General features: G+C 44.3%; 1 long non-coding RNA gene across 2 annotated transcripts in view; it reads left to right on the top strand.

The window, feature by feature from the left end:
* The window catches only part of LOC141577140 (uncharacterized), a 78,430-nt gene that overhangs the window by 15,934 nt on the left and 34,658 nt on the right, over positions 1-27,838 (top strand). The window lies entirely within an intron of this gene.

The raw sequence follows: 27,838 nt of genomic DNA, 5'->3' as shown, positions 1-27,838 counted from the left end.
TTAAGTATATTTAACACATTTTCATTCATAAAAAGATTAGAAATTGCAGAATAGAAAATAACGTTTGTTTTGTTAGAGGTTTACAGAGATTTGACCCAGGCAGATAGCTGCAAGAACAAAGGATTCTAACAAGAAGGAATTCCTACACCAAGAAGATTGCAACAACCAAGCACGTAGGAAAAGAGCCTGAATTCTGACTTGGGGAGATGGTTTTCCAGGACATTAGTTTGCCATCTAGGTCTACAGAAACTTGCTATTCCATACCCCAACACCTGGTCTCCCAACTTATTGGCCTGTCCTGCACTGAAGTGAATGAATTTGGATTTGGTAGCACTCCTATATACCTAGCAAGCTGGGCACTGGAACTGAGTGTTATGGAAACAACAGGCCAGCCAAGGAACAATCACCACTCGGAGTGTTGGCGTACTCAGATTTATTATGCCGGCGGGCTCAGAGGGGCTTCTGCTCCGAATTTCTGAGCACCCACCTCCAAGATATACACATGAAGTTTTAAAGGGTTAATTACAAGTAAGGGTGTATTAGCCAATAAGGCTCAAGCAACAAAAAGCAAGGAATCAGCACACTGGTGCTTGTCAACTTGTAATAGACACTTGTTGAGCTTCGATTTACGGCTTAGCTTGTTAGCCCAGTAAACTGACACTAAACTTCAGATTTACGAGTTAGCCCAGCAGAATTTAGATCAGTAAACTGACACATCACACTTAGATTTGTGACTTAGCTTGTTAGCCCAGCTGGGCTTTTCCTTCACATGAGGACAGCTCTCCCACACCCAGGGAACTACTGTGAGCCCTTGATGGTTCCACTAGGGTGGAGTGTGGTTTACCCAGGACGGATGGGGACTATGCACCAACACTCAGGCAGTCTGCTCTGTCTGGGGCTCTGATCTTGAACCACCCCGCTCCCTGCCAGCCCAACACCTGGGACAGTGGAGCTAAGGCAAAGATCGTGCCTGCCTGTTTCCCAGCGTGTAAAAGGGGAATATGTACTCTTCCCAAGGTAGTTCTGAGCGACAACACCTGCGGGTGCTTGGTTCCCAGACCAACAGAAAACCCTGCTCCGCGTGGGGGCAACAGGTGTGATACCCGTAGGGGTTCTGCAGCAGCATCGGATGGAGGGCTGGATCAGGGAGGTAAAACTTGAGCTGCGGGCCTTGAAGTGTTACAGAAGGGTACAGAGGCAGGACTGCCGCCTTCTTCAGGGTGCCACCAGAGGTAAAGCTTTTTCTCTCCATCCTCGCTAGGACCTTACCCTTTCAGGATCCCTCCATTCTCTCTGCTATTCCTGTCCATCTGTCTCCCTCCACTTTTTCCCTCCTCTCCTCCCCCTCCCATCTTTTCCCTCCCTCACTGCCCCACCTTCTCTCGCAGAACCCAGAGCGGATTGCTGGCCCTCCTGCGCATGGGCGGTCGGTGTCAGCTGGACCGCGGGTTGGAAGCTCCAGCTCGGAGCCGGGGATTAGCCCCAAAGGCTTCTCAGCTCTGTCGCCCGGCAGGCCTTTAGCTCCTGCCCGGGGCCGGTGCCTCTGGCCGTGGAAGTGCAATGTGGGGTCTCCCGGGAAAGGGGTCAGGTGGCTGCGGGAGGGCGGTCCGCGTGTCACAGACCACGAGGGCGCGAGTCAGCCTGTGTTCAGCTGAATTGCTCGGGCCAGACCCCTCTGCCCGCGCCACCTGCCCCAGTGCCCCAGTGTCACAGCTTCCCGGGGCCAGGTGTGCACCTGCCGCCTCTCACCCAGCCGGGCTCCCCTCAGTCCGCTGCTGGCGTCCCCTTCCCCTCTCTCGCCCGCGAGTCCTCTCCTCCCGGGCTTCCTCTCCTCGGCCACCGGCCCGTTCCCACAACTGGGCGGGCTGCGTCCCAGGCGGGCGGGGTCTGCGGACCCGGACGGGGCAGCTGGGGCTGGGGCTGGGGATGGCCTCCGAGCGGGGCTGCAGCCCGCGTTTCCACCCATTTCCCTGCCCCGCGACTCCGGGGCTGCCCTGGTCTTCCTTTCCCGCTCCCTGAGGAACAGCTCAGTGGCGTCTGCACTGCTCCCTGGGCTGAGAGCCTCCGGCTGTAAAGCCCAGCTACTGGTGGAGTCGGGAAAAGGGATCCTCAGTGCCAAGCGAGCTTCTGTCTCCTCCCTCAGTGTTTCTGCCCCAGGTAAGTACCTTGAACACTTTCAGGTGTTATGATGGCGGTGCTTGTTGGTGTCATGTGTTTTTATAGTGAGAGGGATTACAGTGTTGAAAGCAGGGCTTGGTTCAGTTAAAAATGAGCTGAAGGCATAAGGCTGTGTCATCCTCCTTCCTTCCCTCTCCCAGGGTGAAAAGTGTGACCATCGATTTTAAAAAGACAGTTACATTCCCTAACTAGCCCAGCCCAGCTTGGTGTGTTAACAGGAAGAGCACCACCAGAGGCGTTGGAGACCCAGGGACATTGCAGTCCTAAAGAGCTCCTGGCACAGTTTGGTTTGTTTTGGTTTTTTGTTTTTCTTAAATTGTGGGGCAGACTAAGTAGTATAGAGGGAAAAATAATTGTCAAGAAATATTTTTTCATATAACAGCTTTATTGTGATATTGTTCACACACCATGAAGTCCACCCATTTAAATGGTACAATTCAGCAGCTTTTAGCATATTTACAGTTGTGCAACAATTATTATTCCAGAACGTTTTCATCACATCAGAAAGACCAGTGGAAATGAATGACCAATCCACCCCTCCCCAGTGGTGGTTCTAAAGAAGTTTCTTGGCTATTCTTGACCATAAATTAACTTGTTACATTCCATGAAAAATCTGGTAGGAATTCTAATCAGAATTGCAATGAATCTGTCTATCAAAATAGGAAGACTTAATGTCTTTATGGCATAAACTTCTTCTACTCATGAATATAACTGGGACCCTATATTTTCATCTCTCCAGAGCCTGGCCCATGGGAAGTCCTCACTAATTGTTGGGCTTGTGAATGATGAGATTCTATACATCATTAGTTGCAACTGTAGCCTTTCACAGAAGAGAAAATTAACCTCAGTGAAGCCAAGTGACTCTCTGATGGTCAAAAAGAGTGACAGCCAGTGCTGGAGTGATCCAGTGGACTTGGTGCTTGCAACTAAAAATATTCAGCAGCTACAGCTAAGGGGATTAGAGTGTTCTTTTATTTTTCCTTAATGGCGTTGCTTTTATTTTTACTTATTTTTTTAAATTAATTTTTTTGAAGTGTAGTCAATTTACAATGTTAGTTTCAGGTGTACAGCAGAGATTCAGTTATGAACATATGCATATGTGTATAAATATGTTTTAGATTGTTTTTAGTACAACTCATTACAAGAAATTGAATATAGTTCCCTGTGCTATATAGTAGGTCCTTGTCATTTATTTTATATTTATTAACGTGTATCTGTTAATCCCCCCTTTCCTGCCTGCTAACCACAGTTGGCTTTCTATGTCCATGAGTCCATTTCTAGGAGCATCATTTTTCTTAGTAATATATGCTGGTTGGCTACTTTCAGTTTCAGTAATTCCATCTGTGGGTGCTTTTCTTCTGGTGGCCTTTATGTGGTTTGTACACGTGGTAATAGGGGTCTGTATTTGGGAGAACTCCAGGCCTCGTGTAGTCCCTGGTACAGAGTTCCCACTGAGTTGATGCTTGAACTGGGAAAAAAACATAGTAAATGTTGGAATTTCCAATATGGTTGAGACTTCCAGGTTTCTATAACCTGCTTAGCCCACCTTAATATTGGCTGCACCCTTACTTGGTAATTTGGTGGAATTCCATGGTATGGTGGTGTAGAGACAGGGCCTTTTATGCTTATTCTCTTTCCTTTTTCTAACACTCATTCTCCTGGGTCTCCCAGATCCTCCCCCAGCAGTGCCCAGGGCTGGCTTGGTGCTGCACTGAGGATATATTTATTAATAAGGACCTTTCCTCATCTCTTCTGAGCCTCCATTTTTTTCTCTGCACAATGAGGGCTTAGACTAGATATGTGCTTTTCAGTTTCTTTTAAAGCCATGTTTCTTTTGAGAAACAGAAAATGCAAATCACTCCTCCCATCCCAACCCTTTAGATTTTGATACAGCCTCCAAGGAGTGACATAGCACTTTGTGGAAAATTGATGTGATTGTGATTCCAGGTGGCACAGAAAAGACTCTTCAGAGATTTATTGCAGGGAGAGGGCAGGAAAGGTGCAGTACGTCACACTTTCTAGTGTGAGCACTGGAGCAGTGGCTTGGATTTAAATACGGTGTCTGACGTGGCCTCTCTCTAATCATGTACAATGTGATAAACTTCTCTACCTCAGTTTTTCTTGATGTGTCAAGTTGGCGTGATAATATTTTAGGGCTTTTGTGAAACATTATACACATAATCCATTTGTGTTTCGGTAGAAATAAGACCGGCTAGGGATTCAGGGATTTGTTTAAAAAAAAAAAATCTTGTCCATAGCAATCTGTCGGTGTGTATTTTGAATTTCCTGGAGGGTGAGGGTTGAGTCTAAAGTCCATCGTGGGACAGGTGGCCCATAGTTTTCTGTGCGCCTGATTGCCCCCTCTTCCCCAGTCCTCTTCCTCAGTCCAGGATTAAGTTCCCTAGTAGATTTACACAGAGGTCTTGTGGAAATGGATTTTCATTTTATTGTTTCACCAAGAAGGGCTGCCATCATGATCTCTGTGGTCAGGTTTTGAAGGGCTGCCATCATGATGTCTAGTCAGGTGAAGGCTATGCAATTGGGAGTTTCTATTTAATAAAAAGAAAAAAATTACAAATAGAAAATTAGAACAAGGGTGATGACAGGAGCTCTTGGAAGTGGGCACCATTAGTTTTGTTAGCTTCAGGTGCAGTGGCCTCTTGCCACGAGGACCCATCCTCTTGCTCTGAAGTTGGAGGGACCAATGGGTTGAGTGGGAATGTTAACTGAGTGTATCTCATGTGCTGGGCATTGTCCTATTTGTGCTTTGTGTTCCTTATTTGAGACAGTGAGCTCATTTAACCTCAATAGCCTCTTTAAAAAATTAGACTTTTTATTTTGAGATATAATGTAGATTCCCATGTAGTTGTAAGAGATAATATGGAGAGGGCCTATGGACCCTTTGTATAGTTTTCCTTAATGGTTCCAACTTGAAAGTTTGGGGTACAATTCATTACTGACTCACTAACAATTTGAGGTTTGTTTTATTGCCCTAATTTTATTCACGATTAAACTGGGGCTTAGAGAATCACACAGGCCTGACCAGGTCACCCACATGGTTAGTGTCGAGACGGGTGGAACGTGGGCTTGGGATTTCCAGGCAGTACCATTATGATGGTCTGTGGCAGGGAGCAGCATTCACTTTGCTGGTTTATTCGTTCATTCAACAAATATTATTGAGTAACCTCTGTGGGTCAGATGCTTTCATAGGGTTATCTGATTCTTCAGCAGTCCTGAGAATCAGGTAATGTTTATATTTTTCAATCTGAGAAAATTAGCTCTAAGAAGTTATAACCCCCCCAAAGGAAATATAGCTCATAAAGGAGCGATACTAAATTTTACAGTCACCCCTTTTTTTGCAGGTGGTACCCTAGGCATTTTACATTTGCAAACTTCTGTAATCCAGATATTTTCATGTAAGACAAAGTTTTTTTTTAATTGAAGTATAGTAAAGTTTACAATGTTGTGTCAATTGCAAGGTTTTTTTTTGAATTTTGAATTAAAAAATATTTTTTCAGGAGGGTAATTAGGTTTATTTATTTGTTTCATTTTTTAAAATGAGGTACTGGTGTTTGAACCCAGGACCTCGTACATGCTAAGCACGTGCTCTACCACTGAACTGTACCCTTCTCCCCAAGGCAAGTTTTCTTATCCATTATTCTGAAGCTTAGGAGTTCAAATAAATTGGATAGAAAACCAGATCTTTTGATCCCACTGTAGTCCTTTTCTTTATATTCTGCTGAAGGAGGTTGGGGAAAGCACTTCCTTTGTTCACTTCCTTATTCAGCATTTTTCAGCAGTGACTTTGCATCAGGGCCTTGGTAGGTGCTTGGAAACAGAAAACAAGAAATGACCCTTCTCTGCAGGGCAGGAAGCCTAGACCAAAAGCTGGGTAATGTGATCCGAGCTACGGTAGCCATTTGAAGACTCTGAGGACAAACTGTACCTCCGGATTTACTTGAGCTTCCCTTGCCTTCTGGTTGGTACACACCAGGTCATCGCAACCCAGATGGACCTGCAGCCCACAGTACAGTATGTACCTCGATCTCCTCTCCCCTCTCGTCAGGGCCTGCAGCATGAGCATCCCTGACTACGTGCAGTGTGCTGAGGACCACCAGACTTTCCCCGTGGTGGTCGAACACGTGGGGATCATCTCAGAGGAGAATTTCTTTTGCATCTATAAGTGAATCACCTTGGTGAGTCAGATCAGTCCGTGCAGCTCCCAGTGGGCAAACTGTATCCACTACAGGCACCACTATGCGCCCAAGAATGGGTGGAGCGACTTCCAGACCCACCGCAAGGTCTTGGGCCTTGTCATCATTACTGAATGCCTCTCGGCCAAGGCTTCGAAAAGCTCCACGTGCAGAGGAGCTGTATGGCACCACGCTCTATGACTCTCAGCTCTTTGACTTTCTGCTGCATGGGGAGGTGGCCGAGCAGCCGCGCACCGAAGTGGCCTTCAATTTACGAGGACTGCAGGGTGGTGGAGAAGAGGATCGACGACTTCACTGAGTCACTCTTCATCTTGCCCAAGTCCAAGTGGCTGGACGGTGCATCCGAAAATTCTGGGGACAAGATCCTCCTTCTCTGCATCCCATTTGAGAAGGAGGACATCATGGGACTGGGCACAGAAAGCAGGTAAGTTTACCTGGAGGCCAGTCCACCCTGGCTGTGTGCCGGGTTTCTTCCCTACATCCAGAAAGTGATCAGCAAGGAAGAGGACTCTCTTGTAGCCAAGGGTGGAGGGAGGTGCAGCCCGCCGCTTTACAGACATTTAAAAGTGAATCCGCCTTTGTTTCAGAGAGATCCTTTTAGGGTTATTGTGGACACTTACTGCAGCTTTTCAGCCAGGACCCTGGTGGGACCCCTGGAGTTGCTGACCAATAGAGTAGCCACAGCCACTGATGCTAGGAGAGCTGGGGAGGAGGCTGCTCTGAGCTGAGATTTGCTGTAGGTCAAATGAACATCAGACGCTGAGACTTGTCTAGTAAAAAGAATGTAAACTATCTTATCACTTCCTATATTGATTACATGTCAAAATGATAGTATTTTACATACAGTAGGTTAAGATTTGTTCTTAAAATCATTTTCTAGTATTTGTTTTTTGTTTGTTGGTTTGTTTCTTTGTTTACCGTTTTAAATGTGGCAACTGGGAAACTTTCTTTACATGGCTCTCATTTCATTTATGTTGGGCAGCCTGTCTTTAGATAGTCTCATCCCTTTGCTTGTAGATGAGATGCTGAATCCCGAGAGGCAGAACGAGGCGCTGGTTGAGCTGGGGCTGGAGCCGGTGTCTCCTGCCTCCCAGGCCCAGCACCTGTTCGGCTCAGGCCCTCTCTTCCTGCCCGACAGCCAGCATGCCATGTTAGGACATCAGAATCACCGCCAGGGACTTCCGAATGAACTCCTTATGCAGGGAAAGGCGTATCACGGAGTATGGGAAAGAGCAGGGAAATGTTCATAATCACTTTGTCCCTGTGATTAAGTCAACGGCCCCACTTTGTCTCGGAATTACAGACGAGCTCTTCTGGGCTGCCTAACCCCCCACCATCTGCTCTGTTTCCCCGTGTATCTATAGTGCTGTCCTTCGTGCAGAAGAGGGTGACATGCCTTTGCCGAGAGGTGGTCCCCCTTTGCTGGGGAGAGTGAGGGAAGCTGTGTGCCCACGGCCTACGGCCTCAGGCCTTGAGTCTGGAGAGTACTCATGGCGGTCTGACAGGTGACGGTCGGAGGACCTGGCACGGCTGCCGGGCCCACTGTGGAGGCGGTGCTCTGTGATTCTTGAAATTAACTAAGATCAGATTCTACTTTCTGGTTATTGGTAAGTTGGAGGAGAAGATGCCAGAGAATTGATAAAAAGAATGTCCAGACCAGCCCTGTGAGTGATAGGCACAGGGGACCCGAGTCCCCCACGTGTGTGAGGTGCCTAGCGGGCTCTGGATGAATTTTCTGTTCCTCCCGGACATAACTCTATGGCTTAAGGAAGGGGCAAGTCATGTCATGGCCTGTACTTGTCCTCACAGGGCCCTGTGATCTTCATGCCCGCACTCCCCTTCTGCTCCTTGGAGATGAGGTGTCAGGTTTAGGAGCCTGGGCACTGCTGAGGGCATAGCTGCCAGCACTGTGCTACACCGAGGCTGGCTCCGTTCACCTCACATGTCACCACCTGCTGAGCCCCCAGGCGTCAGTCAAGGTAGGTGCATAGGTGCAACATACGCAGAGACCACGTTCTCCCCCTGGACAGATTGATTGGTGAGCAGTGGAAGCCTAGAGCCCTGCCCCAGCCCCAGGCCAGTGCCTCCTCTTTTGTCATAGGAGGCACTGGTGACATTTTTGCTCAGCAAATGCTTGGCTCTGACTCTGCAGACGCACCAGAGAATGCCAACTTGTTTTTGCCTTTTGAAGTCTGCCCTTGGGATTTGGCGGAGTAGCTGGATGTGTGCTTAGCCCATAGTGGTTGACACTGTCACCATTGTTTACCCAGAACCTCGTGTACCAGGCATGGCTCTCGGCATCAAAATACAGCAGCGCATTAAACCTCCCTCCTGGTGGGTCTGTCTGTTTTGGTACCATAAGGGCTCAGCCAGCATCTTAACGTCAGTGAGATAACGTGGCCAGTGAGCTCGGGTCAAGCACATTCTCCTCCAGTCACTTTTACTCAATTTTTTCTTTTACTATTCCACAGTCATTAATTTTTTAAACAATGCTTTGGTACAGGAACAGCCTAATTCTCTCCTGCTACTCTTGGTGGAAGTGAGTAAAACTGTCCAGCCTGAAATGCGACCACAATTTGTAGCTCAAAAGCTGCCTAGACGCATATAGGTGGAGTTTTGGTTAGGGGCGCTGATCACGTTGGGGTCCTCCGGCAGCACCGCTCCCCTCAGGCCCCTGCCTTCCCTGGAGCAGGAGGTGAGTGTGGGTCTCACCGTCCCAGCATCCCTGGCCTCACACACTCACATAAATTCTTGTACATGCTGTCAAAATCATTTTTGTTCTTGTGTGTTTCTAATTTTCTCTTGTTCCTCTTTTCCTTTTTCTTTATTCTTTTTCTCTTGTACTGCCCAGTGAGCATGTTGTTGCGTCTGAAAATGTGGGCTGTGCACACCCTGCATTGGAAATATCCAGATTGCCCTCCGTACAGTCTCCATCGCTTTAAAGAGCAAAAACTTAACAGTTGCCTTGATCCATGTATTATCCTAGTCATTTTTTATTTTCTAATTTTTTGGAATATTTGCTTTGTTAGCACATCACCCACTGGTGTTTGATACCTGTTAAAATCCTTGCTTTGAGGAACCTGTTTGGTCCTCCTTATATTTGGTGACAAATGCGCCCTTATTAAATTTGTTTGATTGTTTTGAAGAAGTGAGATGCGAATTGATTTAGGCGGCTGCTGAGGGATTCTTTTCATGGAGTATTTAAACTTGTAAAGTCAAATTCTGCAGCATCTTGCTCGATTCCTGCTTTTACACAAACGTGCTCTTCACGCGGTTCCTGGCTGTCACAGTGTGACGTGCGTGATGGCACTTCCTGGCCAGCGGTCACTGGTGAGAAAGTGGCAGGCTCATGGGTGTGCAGCTGCAGGGGACGCTGTTGGAGGAAGCAGTCACCGTTTACTTATTTAATTTTTTTTTTTGCATTCAGCATCCCTGTGCCATTTACTTTACTTTGCCTTCATAAAGGGGCAGAAGTGGGTCTAAAATCCATGCCACTCTTGTGTTCCCTTTACGAGGCTGGTTTTTCTGAGTATCAGGAAAACATGGCCTTCTCCTAAGTAGCTGGCTCACCTGGATCTTGTTGACACAGCGACCGCTAAAGGGGACCGTAGCTTCCTCTCTTCTCCAGCCAGTGGGCATTCAGAGCCGGGTCTGTGCTTTGCCTCAGCAGCCGTGCAGGCCTCCCTGCCCCGGCCTTTACTTTTAACCCATGTTGGCATAAATAGCTGACTCCGTGTCTGTTGCAGCTGATGTCCACCACTGACGGCCGTGTAGTTAGTTTGCAGTAGGGAGTCTGCAACACCCCAGCCAACCTTGAAGGAAGATGTTTTGGCCGACCTAGGACCTTGGATTCTCACCCCCATCATGGTTCATCTCACTCGGTGGAAGGGTTTGGCCACCACCATCATGCTGAACATGAGGCCTTGTTTCTCCTTTCATGCTCTGGTCCAAATGTGGACACTTCATTTATCACTGAATTTATATCGCTTGAGACAGGCCATAATATCTGAATGAGTCCATCACATTCTGGGTGGGGAACAGAACAGAAGTAATTGTCACAATTAGATGGAGACTAGGCTGTCCGTGTTGGCTAATGCTGGCTGGGATCTGTGATGGCCGGGCTGTGCCCTGGACACAGGCCTTTCCCGTGGCTCCCGAGAGCCCAGGGGTTGGAGTGAGAACAGCCTTGCCTGGGTTCCTCCATCCTCATCTGCTCACTGGCAAGTGTGTCTGCTAATTAGGAGCTCCCCCAGACCTCGGGCCCTTCAAAGCTCAGACCACGGGAGAACCTTGATTCCCTTCTCCTGGGCCTCCTTTGTGAGAATCCAGTGCCTTCTGAGGTGACCAGCGGCAGGAGATGCCTCCCCCTCCAGGGAGCACCCTACGGAGGACTGTTAGTCAGTGTACCATGCTGTGAACTTGGGGGGTTACGGCCATGGTCCCTGTAGAACCACATTTGAGATGGGCTTAGCGACGGAAATAATAGGACTGATTCCAGGGCAGGGATTAGGGGAGGGAACATTGGAAATTGAATGTGACCTCAAACACATAGTTGGGTGCTGGGGCTGTTACTAAAATGGGGAGTCTGGGAGGTACCTGCCAGGAATCGAATTCCAGAGTAAATGGTTAACATGAGGCATTTTTAAGATGCCATTTGTCATCCAAGTTAGGACTTCAAAGAGGCACTCGTGTCTATGAGATTGTGGCTCAGGTGAAGGAGCCGGACTATAGATACACGTTGGGAGTCGTCATTCTTAGCTGGTGTTCATAGCCTTGCATGTGAATTAGATCATCTCGAGAGCTGCAGACTGAGGCTGAGGGGGGGCAGGGCCCTGCCTGTGTTGGAGGAAAGCCCAGACCATGCAGCTTTGGTGTGTCAGTCAGCGGCATTTGCGATTTTCAGCCTAATGCCATTTATCTTTAAGGGGCCGGGGGGTGTGCAGGGCCAGCCAGGAAGAAATCTGAAGGGAGGGTCGTGGCCACGTGTGTGTCTTGGGAAGATGCAGAGTCTGCAGGGTCCTGGAGGGTAGACTTCTTAGAAGCTGGAGTTGGAGTGAGGAGTGGGCAGAAGGTAGTCACACTCACCTGTGAGGGAGGGGGGAGTCCTTGGGAGTCCCCACCCTACCGGACTCGCTTTCCCATGAACAGACGGCAATCATACAGAGTATCTGAAGTGAGAAAGGATGGGTGCTGGGAGGGGAGCCAACCTGGAGAATGGTGCTTGGAAAGTTCTGGAATAGTCTCCCTGGAAAATAGAGTTAAAAATACCCAGAATCTTAAGAACGTTGATAGTGACTGGGGAGGAAGCAGTTTTTCTGGCCTCCTAAGGGTAAGTCATGTATCCGGGGATACACAGAAAAATCGGGCATTCTGTTCCGTGGTCTTGATCCTTACCGGGGGAACAGTGCAAGTTTAAAGGGGGAGAAGGGCAGCGGAGGGAAGCTAGTCAGGCCCCGTTTCAGGTACCAGTCGGCAGCCCTACTTGCGTGTTGCGTTCTCATCCATGCCTCCCAGGTGGGCGGTGGCAGCCCCCTTTTGCGGATTGGGAAGCCTTCTCAGAGGGGTTAAGGAATTGGTCCGTTTAGTGGCTAGTAAATGCTGCAGCAGAATTCAAGCAAGGCCTTGTCAGACTTCAAGGGCATGTTTTCTCTACTAAATCCGGTACCTCCCTGTTGAACCTGGAATGGTGAATTGGGTCAGTTTTGGAGCCTTTCAGAAAAAGTACGATTTAAGTGCCTCAGGACTGTTTCACAAAGCTCAGCGTTCTTTGATTTTTCTGAAGCACCTCAGTGCTTTTCGCCCCACAGTTGTTAGGTTTTCTCCATTCTCGATGACGTGGTTGCAAATAACGTACAGGTGCAAAACCAGACTTAGCAGCTTCTGAAGGGAAACTCTCCAGTTCTCCCTTGATCGGCTTTCTTCCACGGAATGTAACTGCTGCAGCGTAGGCCTGAGTTTTACTTATGGAGTGAGGGTTTAATATCCAAAGTTAGCATAAAATGGTCAGATGAAGAAAATCGACGTTGACAATTTATTTTTGGGTTTCATTAGACAAGATATACTATCAATTAATGACCCATATAGCAAATGAAATTGACTACAGAACATTGCATTTCTTACTTTCTATTTAGAGTTCTCTTACAGAATAAGGTTGCCTGCTTTGGAACATCATCTCCACCACCACGGCACCTATCAGTGTGTTGGTGTGATTGCATTTACGCAGTGAATGTAATCTGGTCTTCCTCAGCCCCAAACACTCCAGTGAAGAATCACGGGCTGTAGCCATCTCTTGGTCACGCAAATACTTCTAAAATTATATGATGCCAGAAAAGAAGGAAGAGAGAGAGAGAGATTGCCTTTATCAAAGTTCCTTTCAATTCTAACTGCAAACTGTTTTTGAGCAGCTCTGGTTTCCTTTGGATATGAATATATACATTTCTTTGCATGTAACCTGGGTTTTGGACTAGAACACCAAGTTCTTGCTGTCCACAAGCCACAAAAACAGTAGCCAAATTGCACACGTGTGAAATTGTTTATAATTTTTCCTGAGAAAGTATCTTTGAATTTGGGACTTGGGCTGTGATTTTTGCTTTTTGCTTCCCGCACCCCTCTTGTAATCTCTCACTCCTTCCCACGTGGCCCCCAAGAGTTCGTGGTCTCAAAGGAGCGGGCAAACACCCAGTTGGTCACCATGTACTGCTGCTATAGATGAAGCCCAACCAAGACCTAAAGGACATTATTAGAGAGGACTTCCTGGAAGAAATGGACTCTATATTCATTTGTGAGGACAGAGTGTCAGCCAGGAGAAGTAGTCAAGAATGTGGCTCAGGTGGCAGGTGCAGCCCGGGCAGATGCCTGGAGGCTTTTGGCGTGGGGAAACGGGGAGAGTGCCCTGTGTGGTCCAGGGTGGAAGGTGCCCCTGCTGGTGAGGACACTGGAGAGAGTCCGGGATGGAGGGCTTTGGAAGAGCTTGGGTTTTACTAGAACTGACACAGTAGTCAGTGAAGGGTGTCATCAGAAAGTGACCCTCAGTAAAGGTAATTCTGGTTTTTCTTCTGATATTCTACAGACACAAGGGTAGGGACGGGTGAGAGTAGGTATGTCTGTCCCTTTGAGACCCACCCCGTCATTCATTTATTCATAACACGTGCACTTCTGTGTGTCTAGGGGAGAGAGGGTGGACCCACATTAGTAAGCAAAATGTATTTGCTTCTTGTGAGCTTAGCATTGTCAGAAGTTGACTTAGCCTAGAATGTTCTAGGAATAGAGGAACAAATTGTGGTAGTTGGAAGGAGGGAAGGCTTCCTTGGGAAACAGTCAAAATGAGCCTGGAGACAAGTGGGGAGTAGGAGCAAGTCAGGGGGCCCCTGAGGTCACTGGGGACCTGTGTACTGAGGTGAGGCTGGGCAAGCAGTGTCTGGGGTGGGGCTAGAATTCCACCAGGGAGCCTCTGAAGGGTTTGAAGTGGGGGTGATGTAATCAAATTTGTGATTTGGGAAGACTGCTGTGGCTCTGTGTGTGTGTGTGTGTGTAGCAGGGAAGAGGGGAAGGGTGCCACCAACAGGGGGGGTCATTAGAAGAACATTCACAGGCTGGGAGAGAGGCGTCGGGACTGCTTGGGGACGGCAGGGGCAGTGTGGATGCCGGATTTCCTTATGGGGAGGGCTTGTTAGCAGGGCGACCCTAGAGGCGACTTTTGGCTGGAAGTAAACAGATGGAGGCTGCCAGGTGGACTTTCCTCTTCTTTCCTTCCCTGCCTTGTGTGATGATCTTAGCTCAGCCAACTTTTGGAAAAGAAGAGCTAAGTTCCAGGGTAGCCCAGGACTTTGTTGAGCTCGTTCTAGTGAGATCTGATAGGATTTAGGTTTGTGTTCTGATCTGCATGTTCACTTAGCTAGAAACATCCCGTCATTTCAATTTCTATAGGGGTTTTTATTCTTGATAAAGATTGCTTTCTTGGTGAGAGGAAATTTAATACAGCTGTTGGCTTTCTCAAAAAAATCATATCTTTTAAGAACTTTAATATTCAAAACAATAGGAATATATTAAAATGTTAAAGTAAGTCTTTGGTGCAGTTTCTTTGCTTTCTGAGCTAGTGTGGAGTTAGAGCCTTTGCATTACTTAAGAGCACATACTTGTCAGTATTTAAAAAGCTGTTAGTGAGCGCCCCAGGCCCCACCTCTCAAAACATCATTAAAGTTTGCTCTGAAATAGTGAGGTCATAAAGGTCTTATTTGCAGAAACCAAACAGTTGGTTTATAATATGCAGCATAGCTCCCTTTATAAAATAATAATAGGTTCAAAATTAAGAAAGTGGAGGATAATTGATTTTTTTAAAGCTGAAACATAAACTTTCTTGTGCTAATGTTGCAACTGGAAATTTTGAAAAGAAAAATCCTACTGTAATATCATCTACGTGGAATACATATATGACTTTCACGTTTGAAAAGTAACTGCGCGGTGGTTTTTGAAGTCAGGAGAATTCCAGCTCAGATACTGGCAGTGATGGTTGCTGGTTTTCAATGGAAGGGCCTAAATTTGCCTTCTTAGCATTTTTTTTTTTTTGGAGTGAAAAGTTTGAGTAGTGCTTTGCCAGCATGATTTTGGGGCAATTTGAGGGCAGATGTCGTGTACCAGCAATGAGATATTTCCATGCATTTTATTTTCCGGACATCACCAGGGCACATGTGGGGTTTGTGCCTGCAGGCTGGAATGCTGCTGGACTCCCTGATCCATCACCGTTATGTCCTGGAGCTGCTCCGGTCAGTGAATGATTTTCTGTGGCTTCTAGGTAATGTGGTCTGAGGCAGATGATCAGATGTGCAGTTAAAGTACTATTACTTGAAATAAGAGTAACCTAGAAACATCGCTCTAACAATACAGGGTGAGGGAGAATTGGCTGAGCTGCTTGCAGTGGGGAGTTTTCTCAGGTGACTCCCTCACCGTGATTCTTGCCAGTATCCGCCCCAGCCCTGCACGGTAGTCCTGCCGAAGCAAGCATGCTCTTTGCTCAGAAACGCACTGAATTTCCTTGTGCCTCTGTTTGTTGGCTTGTTTTTTGAAAGCACGTCTTGCCCTTTGCTTAAATGCGATCCATGATAGTCACTTCTTACACTCATTCTACTGGACTTCGTCCAAAAATAGCTGCTGAATGGAAGAACAGAATGTAGTAACTCCATGTTGTGGAACATTATTCACATGTAAGAGTGAATAAAAAAGAAAAAACAAATAAAGAGGAAAATGAAAAAGGCCACCTGTTCTGGGAACTCCTCCCTGACTGTTCAACCCGCACTTTTCCCTTTGAAACCCAATCACTTATGCTCCACCGTACTCTTTTTGATAGTACTTACTACCTTCTAATAAACTTTAACGGTTTCAAAAAAAAAAAAAAAAGAGAGAGAGAGATGCTGATACCACTTCAAAATGGACAAGCCTTGAAAACAGCATTTTAAGTGAAAGGAAGCAGACACAAACGGCCACATATTGTTGATTTCAGTGATCTGAAATGCCCAGAAAAGGCACATGCAGAGGCAGAGAGCAGGTGATGGTTGAAAGGGGCTGGGTGGAGGGGGATTAGGGAGTGACTGTTAGTGACAGGAGGTTTCTTCTGGGGTGATGAAGTGTTCAGGAAATAGATGGTGGTGAGGGCTGCACAACTGTGAGTGTGCAGAAGACTGCTGAGCTCTGTCTCTGGGAGTGCCTGTTGTTGGGGCGGCTTTATTTTGTTCTCATCGTGCAATGAGAAGTCTCATCTGCTGCTGTGGCCGTTCTACTCCCGTGAGTGGTGAGGGTCAGAGACTTTGTAGAGTCATGTTTCTTTTTTTTTTTGCCCCTTGCTGAGTGTAGGCAAAAAAGGTTTAAGCCTGAGAAAGTGCTCCATCTGCAGAAATGTCTTTCAGTTTTGCATGGTGTAAAAATCTTGAGAGCTTTTTAATCGTTGAGGACAGCCTGTGGGGGGAAACAGCCCGTGAATCCTGGGTGAGTCCCGGAAGAGCTGCGAGTCCCTCCCTGACACGGGTGGGGATTTCACCCCCGTTCAGGCAGTGAAGGGCCCAGACACGTGAGCGGAGTTGACAGTCGTGAATATTTACGTGAATCCGCTGCTTCACCTTGGATATTAATTTCAAGCTGAGTCAGTTTGTGGCGGCAGCCTCATCCTACATCAGGAATTTATAGTATCTGCTCTTTGAGGTGAAGACCTGACAGACTTGACTATTTAACAGTCTCCCTTGAATTGTTATCTCAGATTACTTTGTCAAAAGCAAAACAGCAGAAATACAGACGTCCTTTAATGCCAATGTGACCTGGAAAGGGTTTAGTCTCTGTGCCTCAGTGGCCTTATCTGCAGGTGGGGATGATGATAACAGTGCTTCCCTCAGAGGGGCTGGTGAGGGGAGAGTTAGAAGCACACATGGAGGACTTACACGAGATGCTCATGAATGACCGAATTTAGTGCTCTCAGCCTGGTCAGGCCTCAGGAGCAGAGATGTCAGAACAGAGCAGTCCTAGCGGGAGCTCAATCCGTGTTGGCAGGTGTTACGATCAGTATCACCTCTGTGGGTTATCAGGTAGTTTTAAGACTTGGTAATATGAATTCATGAATAATGTTAGAAGACTAGACATCTCAGATACTGTTTACATAGTTCTCAAGATTTCCTCTGAGAAATGGATGTTTTCTCCCCATCTTAAATCTGAGATGAGTCTCTAAAATATTCTGTATTCCTCCATCTTTTTGCTTTAATTCTCCATTTCTTAAAAAAGAAAGTTTTTAAATGGAGTTTATGGGGACTGAACTGAGGGCCTCATGCATGCTAAGCACATACTCTCCCAAATGAGGTATAATCTCCCAAATAATTTTTTTTTAATTTACTTTCTTAGTATTCAGAGGTTAGAGGCCTCTAATTCTTTTTCTGGAGACTTGTCCATGAACCTGTAAATCTATAATTAATGGACAAAACTTGGTTTATTAAAAACATCAATAGAACATTCTGCAATCCATCCAAAAGGAAATGCTGATTGAATTAAAATGTTTCTCCTTTAAGGTGATTTCTCCTTTTTGGTCTAGCTTAATTTATTAACAGCCATCCTCATCATCATAATGACCAAACTCGCTCTGAGTGGACACCTACCTAACACTAAAATGCTTTCCTCATGTTTTCCTTCATAGCAGGTGTTTGAGGGTAGGTATCAGTGTCTCCTTTTTTGCAGCTGAGGGATTGAGAGATGGAGCAGCTTGTCCTAAATCACACCCAGCTGGCCGTGGCTAGCTCGGTGCTGGAACCCAGGCTGCACAGGATGCATTCTTAATTGCTCCTCTAATCAGCCTCCCGTTGAGTGGCTACCTGAACTTCTGTGACTCCATAAATGGCCGATTTTAGTGATCTCAGCCTTATGAGGACTTCAAAGGAGAGACACCAGTGAGAATGTGAGACAGAGTGTCATAAATTAAAATTGTACATTTTCACAAATGTTTAATTCTCAGGTAATTACTTAAAAAGTTAATTTTTTTAATTTAGTGGTCTGTTAGCACAAAAAACAAAACATTAAAAACAATTATAGTGCCAAAGAGAAGTGGGCTTTGAAAGTCCAACCACTGTTAATGATGTTACTTGTTTTTCTCTAGTGGCCCTTATTGACAGAAATACTTACAAAGACTGAATTGGTTTTATGTAGTCTTAATATGGAAGACAAGATTGTCAGTGAATATTATAAGTAAAATCTTTACTCTTTTCTTTCCTGATGGTGAATATGTAAGTTGTTTTCATGGCTTAAGTACATTTCCTTATTTGTGAAATTTGAGTAATATCGTTTAACTTGTCTGACTGTGAGAGTTAGACGCCTTGTATACAAAGAACCCAAGAGGTGCTTAATAAAAATGTGCTGTCAGAATGACAGATATTTTAGAAGGATCAACTCTGAATACTAAAGAGTGTCGCTTATTTCTGATGCATATTCAATATTTATAATATTTATATATATGATATATTTGAATATGGTTTAAAGTAACAAGGATTCTTTTTTTTTTTTTTAGTGTAGTATGAAGTTTTAATGAAATCTGTATCATACTAGTGAGACAGGGACTAGTTAAATTGCCTTAATCAGACGACCTTGAATATTATTTACACAGAATATGTATTGTTACAACTCAGAATTCATGTTGCCGTGTAACCATCCACACAGACATTTAAATTCGTGGAATTCTGACCAGATTCATTAAGTTTAGTAAAATCCACATTGATCATTTTCAGGGAATAAGCTTCTCTCTTTTGTGATTAAGCAAAATTTTGATTTTTTTTCCTGCACTCTTAACAGGTTTAAAATATCAAAACATTGATTTAACAAGTCACTTTTTTAATAGAATAAAGCTCATGCTGTTTTATTATGTAAATAAATGTTTTTGTATTTCATCAATCTTGTATGATATCCTGGCTCTTTGAGAATTATTTTGCAAGATACTTAGATAACCTACTGTTGGAAAAATACAAACGTGACTTTTATGAATATAGGCCTAGTACAGATCTGTTGGTTTATGCTACAGTGCAAGACATGAGGCCTGGGAGAGCTTTGCTGCCGATTGCAGGACAGAACCCATGTCTCAGTTTCCCCTCCTGTAAAATGAAGTGGCTGGACTGGATTCTTTCCTCTTCTAAGATGAGTTTCCATGAACCTATGTCTTTTGTTTATATTCAGGAGTATTAGCAATATCAGATTAAATACTGAATACCCTTCCCTTCCCCCGAAGCAAAGTGCAGTATGTGCTACATAAGCTTTTAGTTATCTGATTCTCTTTTCTGATCCTACAGGCAATTTTTGTGTTGCATCTTTCCCGGCAACCTGGAAGGTCATTTTAGCCATAGGTGGCGCTGTTGCACCTTCTAACAGTCTTAATATTCCTTTTGCAAAAGAAGGCTTAACAAATGTTATTTTGTTTTGATTCCGTTGCTTAGTGCTTCAGAATAGCACAATGTCCATTATGTCTGTCTACCTGGAAAAATTATTCTGCTTATGTCTTAGACTTATTCTGTCATCTCGCTGTGAACATTTCAGACTTGCTGTGCAAACAATGGCAAAATCGGTCTTTTCTTCCAGTGTTAGAAGTCAGTGAGCCGGGATTTTATAAAACAGCTAGAAGCGGCCTCTGGAGCACCTTAAAGCTGAAAAGTGTATTGAGTTCCCTGAGTATTGACTCCGCCGCTGTGTGTTAATTGGTGGTAGGAGGTTTGGTACATATACGAAGGGGTGTAGATTTTTGAGTTGGGTTTGCGTGCACGTGCTGCCACTGAGCCACGTGAGCCTGAGTCAGTTTGCTCTGAGTTTTTCCCTTGTCTGTGAGATGGGGACATTCATATCTGCTTTGTAGAATTGTGAGAATTAGAAATTATGTAAAGTGTTTACCACAGTGGGTATGTCAAGAGGGCTCATAAACTTTAGCTGCTTTTTTGTGTGAAGCCATCATTTGAGAGTCTTTGGCAATTACTAAGAAACAGGAAAATAAGAAAAGCTGGTTTTATGCTGAAAGATATTTGAGGAGGTTCCTTAGTTCCTATACCCATAATTAAGCATCAGCAGAGTCAGAACTGTTACACAGTCGCCCTGAACCAACGTTAAGCCACAGAATTCTTTGTTACTTCATATATTTTGGGGCTTAAAGGGATCCAATACTTATACACATGTTGTCTCCAGCAGCCAACTGAGAGATGACACAAAAGAGTAGGCAGGCGATAAATGTCTTATTTGTTACTGATGAAGCCACGTTCTCCATGAACTTCAGGGCTGTGGGAAAATGCGTGTCATGATACTGTGTCCCAGAATTAGAGACTCACCCTGTCCCATGTAGCTCTGTAACATAGCGAGCCTTCCCTTGAGAGGACCTGCCCGTTCATGCACAAAGCTGTCCTGTCATGAAGCCGAGCATCCCAAGTGCTTCCCAATGGTGATCAACACTGGAGGGAAAGGAAGGGTTTCAAATGCCCTGCTTGTCTCCCCGGACTCACACCTCACTCTGTTAGTGTGACGAGGGCTAACTGTTGGCCAGGGGCCAGGGGTGTGAATGGAGAAGCACTCTCCATGGCCCAGAGGAGTGGTTAGGAGGCATTCCCTCCCTCGGTTTAAACAGGTGGTGGGATGGAAGAGAAGGGTCCTCCCCAAGAGTTTATAAAAGGAGTAATAAGGATTTTCTTTGGGACTTATACTAGCCAGGAAACACATAAGATGATTAGAAGGGAGACTTGTAAATCACTTTGATATTAAGTTGACATTTGTTGAACACCCAAAATGTGCTACATTCTTTTCTGAGAGTTTTACAGAAATGAATCCTTCAATCTTCTCAACAAGCGAGTAAGGAAGGTTTGATTGTTATCCCAGTTTTACAGTGTGGAAATTGAGGCACACAGAGGGTACGTTGGCCAAAATCACAGAAATAGTAAGTGGCAGAGCTGGTATCTAAACCCTGGCTTACTGGTTTGAGGCTCCCAGAGATGGGCTTTGGGTGTTTAGTGTTATCTGCATCCCTGAATCTTTGTACCTCTGTGCATATTTTAGCCCAGAAAGGACAGGGAAAAGAGAGTTACACAGATGCTCATAGTCATGTATTGGCCACTGTCCACAGAGAGTGAATCGTGATTGGCGTTATTTGTTTTCCAGGCAGTAGATCAGTTCTTATAACAGAAATTTAGTCCATTGAGTTAATCTAGAAACCCTTCCTGCTCTGTTTCTGTCCATGCTTGCCATGTGACTGCCTCCCCGTGATTAGGCCATTGAGAAAATGTACTCATGGTTGAACTCTGATATTTCAGTCTGGTTCATAGTTTCACATCTTCTGTTACATTAATAAGTTAAGTTTCTGGTTTTCTTTCATCAGTGTGTCATGAGTTTGGTTAATGTGAAACAAGTCCATGGGAGCCAAGGGGTGATGACGGTATAATTTCTGAGCACGTTGTGGCAATTCTACCCTTGCAGACCTGGCGGGAGTATGTCTGCCTTCCTCACTGATTTCCCCCAACAGCAGGGTCCTCTCCCACCCCCGCATGTGAGGCTGGGAGCTCTCTGAGTAGGCCAGTCAGAGGCCAAGTCCACCAATCAGAAAATGATGAAGTACCTGGAAGTGGTTTTAATAGAAGAAAAGGGTTTCCAGATAGTACAATGGGCTGTTCGAGTCCGTTTGGTGAAAAGCTGTCCAGTGTCTGTGGTTGAGGTGCTTCTTTGCTGTTGAAAAGCCTGGATTAGATGAAGGGATTTTAAAAAGCAGAAAGGAGTGATTTCAGGTGGTACGTCCACACCGGTGAGAAGTGATGGATGACCACCTGTGTGAGGCATAGACAGGGTCTTACAAACTTCTTAAAATAACTTTAAAAGCTCTTCCATCTGAGTGCATTTCATATGGGGTCCAGTTCTTCACTGGTCACCCTGAGAGGGCAAATAATTGATGATGGCAGAAAGGACACGGAGGCATCAAAAAGGTCTCAGTCATTTTCCCTTTTTAAAGGATGTGGCAAAGTGTAATATATTTGAGCTGGTTTTTCACTGAACAATTTTTAGTGTTTTCTGGGACTCCCCAATGCCCCAAGGTTCCATGCAGCTGGGTGTCCCCTCAGAGCAGGTCTGTCAGAGCTTGCCCTGGGTTGACGTGGTGTCACGGGGAGCAGGACGGTCAGAGTCCCCGGATCTTCCGAGCTCCGTCTCCTCATCCTCAGTGCCGGGTTTCTCATCCGTGTCTACTTAGGGTTGTTGAGAATCACACGTGATGGTTCAGGTGTGATTTGTGATAGTCTCTGTGATTGGCATATAGTCAATATTTGAAAGAAACACTTTTTTTTTAGTATAATTGTAGCATATAGATTGCAGTGCTTTTTAGTCTGCTTTTTTTATATAACTTTATTCTTATTTTTAAATATGCACTTATTTTTATTTATTTTTTGGAGGTACTGGGGACTGAATCCAGGACATTGTTCATGCTAAGCAGGTGCTCTACAACTGAGTAATACACACCCTCCTTGTCTGCACTTGAAAATAAATATTTCAATGCGCAAAATAGCTCTTAAACACCATCATGGGACCTAGTCACTGTATAGAGAGTTGAACACGTATGCTTTTTCAATAAGAATAAATGTTGTTGAGACATACATTTCTGAATCTGTTAATGTGCTTAAAAACGATCATAGGTAGTGATAAACACGAATCTTTGATCCAGTACTTCTTAGGGTCTGTTTTGCCATCAAGTGAAATTACATTCTACAGAGAAAGCTAATTGGATCTCTTTGATATTTGGATGGTTTAGCAGATGATCAAGGCTTTCAAAAGCTGACAGATTTGTATTTTAAACTAACTACAAAGTTATCTTCTAGAAGTTGGAATTCCTAAACTTGTGAAGTGCCCAGTAATCCAGGGGGTATGTGTCTGTGTCTGTGTGAACGTTTGTGTGTGTGATTTCAGGAATCTAGAAATAAGTTTCATATGGACTTCTGATACCTTTCTCCTACAGTTCAAGGTATAGGCATATATTTACACAAATAAATTGATATTCTTTTGTCATTTTGCATATTGTTGGGAATAAGAGTTTCTCATACTTGTTTCAGAAGGGTTGGGGAGCATGAGCTCAGAAAACGGGAGGAGAAAGAGGGAGGGAGGCACTTCACACTTTGTGCAGGATATGAGAAACAGTAGCTTTTTTTTCTCTTTTCTTCTAAAGCAAACTGGCACTGAATTGTAACCGACTATTACCCAGAATTGCTTTTCTGATCAGATACAAGTGCCTCAGATTTTTCAAGGCAACATGAATGATGAAATGTGTTTTAGCAGTTATCATTAAAAGTAGTTTTATTTTTCAAGTAAAAGGCTATAGCCTGTTCTTCCAGCGGTACATGAAGTCCTCATTGTTCTATGTACATGATCTATGTGCTTAGTTTCTTTGTTTTTTTTTTTTTTTTTAAGTGCTTGTTTCATTGTGGTGTGAATGAATGTTTAAAATTTCTGGATTTTGATCTTTAGAACATGCTGATTTATCAGAGCTGTTAAAAACCTGATTGTTCTTTGGTCCTTGTTTGTTGGGGCACCCTATTGATTTCTGTTGTCTGTTAAAGCAGGAAATGCTTCCTCTAGCCTGCAGATCATAAAGTGAATGGTTTGCAGTGTGCCTTTAAAATTATTTGAGTACATTGAGCATGTTTGTCCAGTGAATTCTGAATTAACTCATTCTGTGGACTTTGCTTTGGTTCTGTGGCTTTTGCACCTCTCCACAAGAATTTGAATTCTCTGTTGCATTTTGTATACGTGTTCTTAACAGGGGAAGAAATTTTGCATTTTTTACAGAGGTGGCTTTTCCTATCCCCTCTGAATGCCTTCTATAATTGATACAATAGTAACCTGTTATTGCAGTGCATAATTCTTTCATAAACTATTTTTTGGCATATTCAGAAACAATGACAAAGAATGATAATAAAAAATATGAAAACCTTCCTTCCTTTGAAGAATAGAAATCAGGTGGTCAGGCTCACGCATGCTTTGTGCCTGACACACTTACTCTCATGTCATTGTGTATCATGATTCGGAGATGGAGTTGCTCCAGGTTTATAGATTTTTGTTTTAACATTTGTGTTGAATTCTTTCTCCAGGCTGATGTTTCCTGTTGGTTTTGTGGAAAGAGTAGAAGGGAAACAAATCCTTTGTTTTGTTTTCAGGAGGCCTGAGTTGATGAGAAAAGTGTTGAGGGTGGGCTGAGGAAAAGAGTGACACTCCCTCTCCTCCCGGCTGAAATTGATAAACAAAGAAATCAATTAAGTGTATCGGTATTTGACCAATAGAAGTTAGAGAGCCCAAAATGGCTAGATATGCCCAATGGAAATTACTGAATTCACCTGCAGAATTATCTGCTTTACCAAGTAGAAGCAACTTAGAGCAATCAGAAAAATCAGTAATATGATGAGATATAAAAGGAATATTATACCTTTTATTTCTGAAACTTTTCTACGGTAAGTTGTGTAGAGCTAAAATTAAGTTTCAAGCACCAGGAGTTAAGAGTGTGGGTAGTTCTGTAGGATCGTTATTCACTGATGTACCTAGACCCTGCTAGAGTGGCTGAAGATGGCAGGAAAAGACCCAGAGGCAGGATTTGTCATCTTAGGGTGTCCTCCATAATGGTTCCATGTGGGAGCCCATGATTGGTTTAACAAATTGTAACACACTCCAGCCGCCTGTGAACTTTAAGAAGAAAAATATATGCTTAAAAACTGCTTTACAAGCAAGTGCCTGTACATCCTCACTCCAGTCTCCTTGCATTAAAAAGCAGAGACAATGCTTTGCTTGCATAGTTGAGGTTTTAGATAGCACTCTGCTGGTTGCAAAGCAAGGACCGAGGCCCTCAGGTATAAACGCTGAGCTTGTGTGCTGTTAGATAGTCTATGATCCACAGAACAAGGACCTGGCTGGTCTGGTGGTCTGCTTTGTAATTCACATGTCTAAAAATGTATCTTGTTCCCCTCACCCCATTACTTCCCTAAAGATACACTAATCCTTTGTACTCATTGTGTATTCTACAATCTCTGCTTCATACTGTCTTTCCCGAAGTTCCTATTACTATCACACAATTGTTAATGAATTTTTCCTTTGATTATACACAATAAATAAGGGTGCAATTTAGAGGCTTGTGGAGTTGGCTCCCTACTCCCTCTCGATTTATTGACTTTTTCCACAGAGACTTGAATAATCATTCCATGTCGGTAAGACTTCTGCCAGCCAACCCACAGTTCCAGGTGAGAAGGATGCAGGTTTACCACTCCTACCCGATGGAGAGAGAGGAGAGAATTGATATATGCTCCCCCATGGTCGCTTCCTGTCCCACGGCCACTGCAGTTCACCTGCAGCCTTCTGGCCTCTGCTCAGAGGGCCTCTGTCCCAGGACTGACTGCAGCCTTTTCTTCCCTTGTCAACATTTCCTGTGCCTTTCAGAAGTTGGTCTCTTCTCTGCAATTCAACCCTGGCAGATGTGATGGTGGTCAGCGTGCTGGTGGGCAGTCCTTTGGGGACTCCCAGGAGACATGCTGATTCTCCTGAGTCTCTCAATCGGGGTTACAGAACAGTCGAGCACCGAAGGAAGCCCATTCACGTGAGGTCAACAGAGCATTTTATCACTTTCATTTTATTTTTAAATTTTCAGTGGAGAAATTATTTGTAGCAAACTGTTCCAGATATTCGGCCGCCTGCTTTCCTCACCACCATTTCCTTGTTGGCTCTGGTGCTTGTTTTAAGAACCAGGTTTCTTCTCTGGTCATTTGTAGCAGCTGGGCTTGCTGAATCCTTGATCTGCATTTGAAGCAGAATGCTTCTTCCTGATGTGAAACTGATTTTCCTATTTCTGAATATTTCGTGTACACTCAGCAACTGTTTCAAGTGAAATGCTCTTGTCCAATTTTGGTTAACTCACATTTGCTGATCTCCTACTTTCATGCTGAGGGCAGTTTCTTCTTCCTCTAATAAAAGTTAGCAATTTGCATTTACTAGGGAAGGTACTGGCCCGAGTTGCTTTTTTTCTTACCAGTTTTAATACAATTCACCCATTTAAATATACAGTCGTTTTTACTCTATGCCCAGAATTGTGCATCCCATTTAATCTTAGAATATTTTCATTCCCCCAACAGGAAGCCCCGTATGCATAAGCAGTCATTCCCATCTTCCCCATCCTCCCCCAGCCCCAAGGAGCCACTCTTCTCTCTCTGTGGATTTGCCTGTGCTGGACATTTCATTTAAATCGAGTCACTTCATGTAGGTGGAACCGTCTATTGTGACTGACTTATTTCACACTGAGTAACGTTATCAAAGTTTGTCCACGTTGTGGCCTGGGTCAGTACTCTATGCTTTGCTATTGCTGACTAATATTCCACTGTATGGCTGGGCCCCACTGTTTACCCATTCATCAGGTGATAGGCAATTGGGTTGTTTCTGCTTTTTGGCTGTGATGAGTAGTGTCGCCATGAATATTCCTGTAGGAGTTTTTATGTGGACATTTGTTTTCAGTTCTCTTACGTTTGTGCCCAGACAGCAGAGTTGCTGGGTCATTCAGAAACCAAATGTTCAACTCTCTGAGGACCTGCCAGGCTGTTTTCCAAAGTGGCCACGCTGTGTTACGTCCTCACCAGCAAGGGCTGCGCGCTCCGCTTCCTCTGTGTCCTTATTAGTGCTTGTTACTCTTTTTTTTATTATAACCTATTGTTGTGAGTGTGAAGCGGTTTCTCCTAGTGGGTTTGACTTGATTTCCCTTACAGCTAATGATATTGAACATCGTTTCATTGTGCTTATTGGCCATTTGTATATTTTCCTTGAAAAATACCATTTCAGATCCTTTATTCACCTTTTAATTGAGTTGCCTTTTTATTGTTGATTTGTAGGAGGTACTTTTTTTTTTATAGATACAAATTCCTTATCAGATAAATGATTTGAAAAAAATTTCTTCTGTGTGTTGTTTTTTCACTTTCTGGATGGTGCCCTTTGAAGCAAAGTTTTAAATTTTGATGAACTCCAATTTATCTCTGTTTTCTTTGTTCCTTGTGCTTTTGGGGTATTATTTAAAATCTGAGGTATTTTATTTAAAATTTTATATATAAAATAACTTAATTCGTAGGACCGTTCTAGGAGATGGGTGCGGTTGTTGTCCCCAGTGTATGGATAGAAGACTGAGATGCAGAAAATTTCTCTGAAATATCAGTTTCACAGCTACCCAGTGCTGTGGGAGTTCAGGCACTCATGTTCGTCCCAAACATCTGTGATCCTCACCACCATGCTCCACTACTGCCTGGAATCGTTAATGAAAACGTCTTTCCTTTTTTGATTCCTTGTTTGTTTTCTCATTGGGGACCTCATCTCCTCATTTTCCTTTCGGATATCAGTATAGATTTATTTTAGGTCTCATGTAGGCAGAAGCATTTCTATCAGTTAACTTCTTTATTACTCACTCTCCAGTGATGATTGTTGCTAGTTGACCTAATCAAGTCATGCTTAAGTCTTTCCTTCTCATGACACTAAAAACAGTCATGACTTACAGAATGCTAAAAGCAGAAAGTACTTGATTGATTTTATTTTGCTACCCAATCAAACCAATCAAATAAAAACCCGCTGTTGACACAGATTATAAGCCCTCCAGGTTAGGGTCACTGTCTTCCTTGTGTTTCATTTATTTGGTCACAGTGTCTGGATAGTGCCTTGCTGTTCAGCAGTTTTGTTAGGAAATGGTGCTCGTGAATCATTGTAAGGACAGAATTTTGACAACAGACTGTGTTGTTCATTTCACAAGGGAAAAGATAATATAGAAATACTGCTCAGATCTATTTGAAAATTAAGCTTGGAATTTTGAGAACAATTCAAGAAACCATACAAAGATTTTTCACTAATTTTAGATCTATCTTAAACACATTATGGTTACATAGCAGAGTAACTTATCAAGTAGATTTGTCAAGAGG

This window comes from Camelus bactrianus, chromosome 3 (assembly GCF_048773025.1).
Source record: "Camelus bactrianus isolate YW-2024 breed Bactrian camel chromosome 3, ASM4877302v1, whole genome shotgun sequence".
Classification (NCBI taxonomy): Eukaryota; Metazoa; Chordata; class Mammalia; order Artiodactyla; family Camelidae; genus Camelus; species Camelus bactrianus.
The sequence above is the reverse complement of the archived record's forward strand: the minus strand, read 5'-3'. Positions and strand labels throughout refer to the sequence as shown.